General features: G+C 43.3%; 1 non-coding gene across 1 annotated transcript; it reads left to right on the top strand.

Annotated features, from left to right (window-relative positions):
* LOC118089569 (U2 spliceosomal RNA) lies at positions 1–190 on the top strand. The gene has a single exon (XR_004693131.1). It is a non-coding gene; the product is annotated as a U2 spliceosomal RNA (small nuclear RNA).
* The last annotated feature ends 7506 nt before the right edge of the window (positions 191–7696 follow it).

The following is a 7696-nucleotide window of genomic DNA, read 5'->3' as shown; positions in this document are numbered from 1 at the left end:
ATTGCTTCTCAGCCTTCTGGCTAAAATCAAAGTGAAGTATCTGTTCTTAACAGTTGAATATATACCTGTAATACAGTATGTTCTCTATGTAAGGACAGTGTTAAGCCAATTATGGAACCAGGAGTTGGATATGACGCTTGGTCCACCCACCATTGTTGCCAAGTTTTCCCTTTTCTCGCGAGGAAGCCTATTCAGCATAAGGGGAAATCCCTTTAAAAAAGGGATAACTTGACAGCTATGCCACCCACTACATGCATTGACCTGATATTGCAGGGCCCAGTGCAGTTTCTTTTTTGGTTTAGGAACAGGTGAGTAAGTTCTTTGACTGTTTTCCATTCTCGTCAATGACCAAAATAAATCGATTCATTCATTAACTTGTTTTCACAAGTATGTTATGAAAAGTTTTTTTTAAAAAAAAAAAATGTTGGTGTCAACATACAGATTAGATTGGCCATTGACACGTTTTCCTTCCCCCCCCCCCCATGTTGGAGTTTTATAGTAATTGTTCCTCCATTTCTTTGTTCTTTATGACAGCCCTCTTCAAAGGGCCACCACATGCAAGATGAATCAAGCTTGTTTTCTCCTTCTTTGGGGGCTAGGACCTGTGAAGGTAAATGGCATTTCCGTGCACTCTGGCACTCATCACGGTGTCCTGTTGTGCCAGAAGCAGTTTTGTCATGCCAACCACATGACCCGGAAAGCTGTCTGTGGACAAACACCAGCTCCCTCTGCCTGAAAGCGAGATGAGTGCCACACCCCATTGTCACCTTTGATTTAACTGTCCAGGGTTCCTTTACCTTTACCTATTTTACCTAAGGACTTATTCACACCTCCATTTCCCCTGCTGCTTTCCCTCAGGGAAAACCAAATCTGTAGAGCTGAATTGGAACAAACACAATCAGGCTTTCTGTGGATTGCCATTTGTTCTGATTTAGCACTAAAGAGCAGATTTTCAAGGGGAAAGTAGTGGGGTAAAGGCAAAACTGCTCAGACTCATGCCTAGAATGCACTGGACCAGTGGAAAATTGCTTGGACCTATGCTTTCTAGGCACCGGACAAGCAGAAGTGTGATCAAGCCCTAAATTGTTGTACTTCTTCACATGATTATAATGAAGATTCATTAGAAATGGCCTAGTGTTGATGTAACTTTGACTTCTTAATTCTGAGGTTGTATAGTGCTCAATATTAGCAGCATGGTAATAGGTCTGGGACTTTCTTGTGATGAGCTATCCTGTCTGGCCTGCACATGGAGTCTTCACTTAACTACCATGGCTAAATGATGTTAATTAGCTATCCATCAATTTATCAAAGTCTCCATCAAAAGTCATTTAAGCTAGTAATCCCCCACATATTGTGCTACAGAATTTCCACTGTGAGAATATGCACTTCCTTTTCTCTACCCTGAACCTACTACTAACTAACTTAAAGCAGTATTACTAAATAGTATTATAAGATAGAGAAAAATATTATCTCTATCCATTGGCCCAGTTTGCACATAACGTTAAAACAATGATTTAGTGCAATGAGGACAAGCTCTGCCCCTCCTCCTGGGAGAGTTTCTGCATTAACCGCAGTTTAACATTACATTAACCCTAAACTACGATTAATCTGAACTACAGTATGTTGAAACGAGTCAGCTTCTTAAACTATACCTTGAAGTTGGCTTCTTTCTGCCACAGTTTGTTCAGATACAGATGACACAGCAAGCTGTGGTTAATGAACAAAAGAAGCAAAAGCTTCCAACCTCCTAATGGCTGAACCAGAGGAGGAGTGAGGCATAAGCCCAAGGCTTATTAGGATCATCCTCATAATATTAAATCAGGACTGAGAAACATGTGGTCAACCAAATGCTGTTGAACTTTCAACTCCCTGCAATCCCAGCCTGAACAGCTGATGGTCAAGCTGGATCAATGTCACCTGGGGACCACAGAATACACACACTCCATCATGTCTCCACAAACTGTTTACTAAAATAAAATACCATTACATTTTCAAATAATTAACTGTTATCTGCTATTAACTTTGTATATTAAATCAATTGGCCTTTGCTTTCTAGTAGGTGAGGTAAGGACCACTTAGGGAAGCAAAGGTATTCACTTCTCAGGTCACTACCCAATGCATGTTGCACAGGTAACAACATAATGAACTCCGAGCCAAGTCAGACACTCAGCGGTAGTTTTCTAGACCCTGTTTTTCAGGAATATCCAGTGGGTAAAAGAGCAGGACCCCTCCCAGCACTTCAGGCAAGATTAAAACAAATGCAAACATTTTGAGCTAGGCAGCATGGATTATAGGTTTAGCTCTACTGAAGTGAATCAGTACTCCCACCTTCTCTGATGTGGTGCTTTTCATGTTTTCAACAACTCCCGTAATATCTGACCACTGGCCATAATGGCTGGGGTGGATGGTAATTAGAATCTAACAACATATGGAGGGCACTAAGTTGGTTCTGATTATTTCATTGCAAGCTTTCTCCCCACCCCCACCCCACACACTTTCTGTTTTTAAATAAATTTTATTAGGGTTTGGAAAAAGCAATATAAAAATTATTATCTATTATCTATTTTATTGCAAGCTTTCAAAATTGTGAGTTAGGACAGAAACTTATTTTATTTACGACAAGGTTTTTTTTTAAAAAAAAGAGCTGGGGGCTTGTTGTTGTTCTTAAGAAATGGCATTTGTAAAATTTGTGAGGGAAGTCCTTAGAAAAGAACTTTCCATTTAAAACAAAAAATAATAGGTACTTCTAGATTCTCCCCTTCTCTTGGCTGCTTTAAAAAGCAACTGAGAATTGTTTTTCCATGGAATTTTGCAAACTCTACAGATTGCTAACAAAAGAATTTTTTCATGAGCAAATCCTCTCAATTACTACAGATGCAGCATTTTCTTCTATAGACAGTGCCACTCAGCTTGTCTGTTATGGAAAGCTCTTTCAGCACATTCTATTTCTAGTTTTTCTCAGTCAGATCCATAGGCATTTGGCAATGAAACAGCTGAACTGATCTCACTAGATGCCAGCTTCCAAAAGGCTATTAGTAAGTACGTACTAGGGACGCAGGTGGAGCTGTGGTCTAAACCACAGAGCCTAGGGCTTGCCGATCAGAAGGTCAGCAGTTCGAATCCCCGTGACGGGGTGAGCTCCCATTGCTCGGTCCCTGCTCCTGCCAACCTAGCAGTTTGAAAGCATGTCAAAGTGCAAGTAGATAAATAGGTACCGCTCTGGCGGGAAGGTAAACAGTGTTTCTATGCACTGCTCTGGTTCGCCAGAATCGGTTTTGTCATGCTGGCCACATGATCTGTCTGCAGACAAACGCCAGCTCCCTCGGCCTATAGAGCGAGATGAGCACGCAACCCGAGTTGTCCGCAACTGGACCTGACGGCCAGGGATACCTTTACCTTTAAGTATGTACTAGAATCATTATCCCAAGGAGTTTCTTCCATTTCCCCCGCTCCAAAACCATGGCCTCCAAAGGGTATTAATTTAATCCTGAGTTGGGAAACGTGGCCTTCTACCTCATTTCATATGATCCTCTGTATCATTCAGCTGGCTGCTGTGATCCCACCCCTAGTCTTTGGACCTCTCCAATGGGCATTTTTTTATTTTTTTACATTTATATCCCACCTTTCCTCCAAGTACTTCAAGGTGGCGTACATAGCTCAATATCTTTTTATCCTGTGACATAGGTTAGGGTGAAATAATGACTGGCCCAAGGTCATCCAGCAAGCTTCATGGCTGAATCAGGATTTGAATTCTGGATTCCAAAGTCTTAGTTGAGGGGTAGGGAATCTTTTTCAGCCATTCGCTTCTGGGTAAGGCTTCTGAGGAGCACATGGCAGGCAGGGCTAGAAGCAAGAGCAGAATGAGCAATGAATGCCAAAGGTATCTTTGTACAGTAGGCTAGTTTCCAAACACATTCAGACACTTTTCTTTGTTCTCCATCCAAGGGTGCAAGAGGCATTATCAGACTTCAATGGAATACAGACTTCCTGGAATACAAAAACACTCACAGAGCGTGCAAAGCAGTACTAGGAAGGGGTGTGGCCTGAGGAGAGTCCCCAGAGCCAGATAGAAAGACCTCATCCCTATCCTAGTTAAGCAATATAACCACTTTACCCGACAGTAGTGAGCCAGCAGTAAATCACACTGAGCAAGTTGGAGTTAACTCTCTATTAGAAAAAACAGGATCTGCAACTCATCTCCGAAAGGTCTTGTCCCCATGAAGTGGTTGCTGAGACTGAAGGTCCCTGTCTCCCCACAACTACCTAAGTCCCCTCTTCTCTAGGGTTTTCCCCAAGCAATCTGAGACTGTGCACATGTGAAGCTAACTTATTATCCACACTCTTCATGCCTCTCCTGGTTCTGGGAGACCAGCGGGGAGGTGAGCTTGTCACAGCTGGAGGGGGAGACACCCATGACTCTTCAGCAGCCTGACTCATCTTCGCCTCTTGGCCCCCCTCCTCCTACTCTCCTGCTCCAGACTCTGCCTCTGATTCTGAACTTCTCTCTGCCACTGACTCTCCCAGCTCATAAGCCCTGTTTCCTTTTCAGTGGTTCTTCATAGGAAAAAGATTCTCCACCTGATTTAATGCACTCAAGGCAGGGCTGGATTTAGGTTTGATGAGGCCCTAAGCCAGGGTTCGGCAACCTATGGCCCATGGGCCACAAGCAGCCTGTGGGGGTCATTTAACCAGCCCATGGACCCCCGCTGCCCACTCGGTCAGCTCCCGTGCACCGCGCTAAACCGGCACAGAGCAGAGCGGGAACCACCTTCTGCGACGCTGGCCGGCTTCCCATTGGCTGCAGGGAGCTCCTGCAGCCAATAGGAAGCTGGACATGCCTCCTCCGGGCTGGAAGGAGCGCCGGAAATAGCATTTGTGCGTGCCTGTGTGTGCACACACTCCAGCCCACCACAGCATCTGCGGGACTGTGAACCGGCCCAAGCCACAAAAACTTTGCCAACCCCTGCCCTAAGCTACTGAAGGTCCAGCTTTTTATGTCCAGCTGTACTTTGTCAACAGCAAATTGTCGCCGTTTTTTGTGTTGAATATATGCTATATGGTAATTTATGGACCTAATAGGTATCTAAAACCAATTGCCACTGTTGCTGTATGTAGGTTTTATTTTATTTGTTTTTTATCTTATATTTTGGAAATGTACATCCAGTTTTGTTTCCTTTAATTGTTGGGGGGGGCAAGAGAGTGGGACCCTAAGCTATAGCTTGTTTAGCTTATACGTAAATCCAGCATTGGCTCTAGGAGAGCTTTTCTTCCAATCCGGATGCTACAGCTAAAATGAACTTAATATATAATAAAGTTTTGCTTTCTTTAAAAAGTTCCATAATGCAAAAATGTGGTTTCTTTTGCCATGAAAAAGTACTTCAAAGGCAACTTCCTGCTGCTTCTTTGGCAGTGTATGATTTCTGTAAGATGGTGACAAGGGAGAGTCTCAGGTTCAAACTAAGTTTTAGGGCCCTTGCCCAAAACAAATTAAGGTACAAAAAATAGTCTTGAGATTCCACATTAAGGTGGAAAGGTAATTTCTGGAGCCATGACTAGATGCTTTGGTTTCATCAAGGTACCACACACTAACGTAATTATTACTAAGTACAGCGTACATTCTGCAACAAGATACCTCCTGGCTTTTGTAATACCATGACTGAAAATCACGTCACATGTCACCTGGCTGGTTTTCAGACTTTCATTCCTGGCAGGCAATAGAGTTTCTTCTCCCACAGTCTAAAGGCCTAGACTCACTACTTGGGAAGGTGAGCAATATGGAAACATAAATTCCTGAAAACAGCTGTGATCACCTGATATCACAAAAACAGTGAATTTTGTTTACAGGTAGGTAGCCGTGTTGGTCTGGATCGAAGTAAAATAAAAAAATTCCTTCAGTAGCACCTTAAAGACCAACTAAGTTTTTATTTTGGTATGAGCTTTCGTGTGCATGCACACTTCTTCAGATACAGTGAAATGGAAGTTTCCAGGCACTTATGTAGAGAAGGGGTGGGGAGGGGTGGGGATGGGGCATCTTTTGTGACATATTTTGGGACATATTTTGTGGCATCTTAAGAGACAGTGCAGCCCAATTCCAAAGCTGTTTACGTTTAGTATGGAGTAAGATCCACTGTGGGATGTGGGTGGTGCTGTGGTCTAAACCACTGAGCCTAGGGCTTGCCAACCAGGAGGTTGGCAGTTCAAATCCCTGCGATGGGGTGAGCTCCCATTGTTCGGTCCCAGCTCCTGCCCACCTAGTGGTTTGAAAGCATGTCAAAGTGCAAGTAGATGAATAGGTACCGCTCAGGGAGGGAGGTAAACGGCGTTTCCGTGCGCTGCTCAGGTTCGCTAGAAGCGGCTTTGTCATGCTGGCCACATGACCCGGAAGCTGTCTGCAGACAAACACCGGCTCCCTCGGCCTATAGAGTGAGATGAGCACCGCAACCCCAGAGTCATCCGCGACTGGACCTAATGGTCAGGGGTACCTTAAGATCCACTGTGCTTTAGGACTTTGTTCCCTTGTGAGCATAGGTATGTCTTAAAGAAAAATCCTACAACAGGCTTTTAATCAGAAGCAAATTCCAGAGTGTTCAATGAAGATTACTCCCTTCCTAGATAGTATGTTTAGGACTGAAGCTTTATTGTGGCATGAAATTTGGGAGGCAAGAGCTTAATTCACCAGATGCATGAAACCAACTCTAGGGAAGTAAACTCCTAAGGTGGAAGATCATGTTGCAATAAGGCTGCTGTCTTTGGACACAAGCAGGGTGGGAAATTATTGTTATTCAAGGTGAACAAGGCTATAGCAAAGAAACACATTAGGGATGTAGGACAGCAAAGGGGCACAAGTTAAACTTTAACCAAGTCTGTGAGACATTAAAGATGTGTATTGATAGGCAGCAGTGTTTGTCAATTGTGGGGAACCTATGATGAACCACATTCCCATCATCCCATCATCCCCGATAATTTGCCATGTTGGCTGGGGCTGAGGGGAGTCCAACAGTTGTTAGAGTGTCAGACTAGCACCGGGAGGACCACAGTTCAAATCCCCACTTGGCCATGAAGCTCACTGGGTGGCCTTGGGCCAGTCATTGCCTCTCAGCCTCACAGGATTATTATTTTTTGTGAGGATTAAATGAGGAGGAAGAGAACCATGCACAGCACCTTGAGCGCCTTGGAGGGGGAAAGGGTAGGACAAAAAGTGAGAAAGAGGTGAGATAGAAGGTAAATAAAATAAACAAACAGCTGGAGGGCCACGGGTTCTCTAGTCCTTGTTACTGAATTTCCTTCCACAAAGGTAAGAATATCTTTTGCTGGACTCAAAACTTCCTCTCCAGATTTAAGGATTTAGGAACAGGTTTTGTGCATTAAAACCAGTGCTTTTTTACTTAAAAAATGTTTAGGGGTACTGGTACTCTTATTTTGACTCAAGAAAATCACCATTTTATAGTTCAAATTGGGAAAAATAAATAAATGGACAAAAGTACAAAGATTCACTAAAAGTTTAGGTGTATGCGTACCTCTGCATACCCCAGGAAAAAAAGCACTGATTAAAAACATAATATCAGCATAACTATGGACAGTACAATTCTCACCCTACACATTTCTAAACATTCCTGTTTCGAAAATGGAAAACCTTCTTGTTAGTTCCAGGAAACGTTCCCCTTTTGAAATAAACATTATCTCCATCTACCTATAG

This window comes from Zootoca vivipara, chromosome 7 (assembly GCF_965207765.1).
Source record: "Zootoca vivipara chromosome 7, rZooViv2.hap1.1, whole genome shotgun sequence".
In the NCBI taxonomy this organism is placed as follows: Eukaryota; Metazoa; Chordata; class Lepidosauria; order Squamata; family Lacertidae; genus Zootoca; species Zootoca vivipara.
This window is presented reverse-complemented; position numbering and strand designations above follow the sequence as displayed.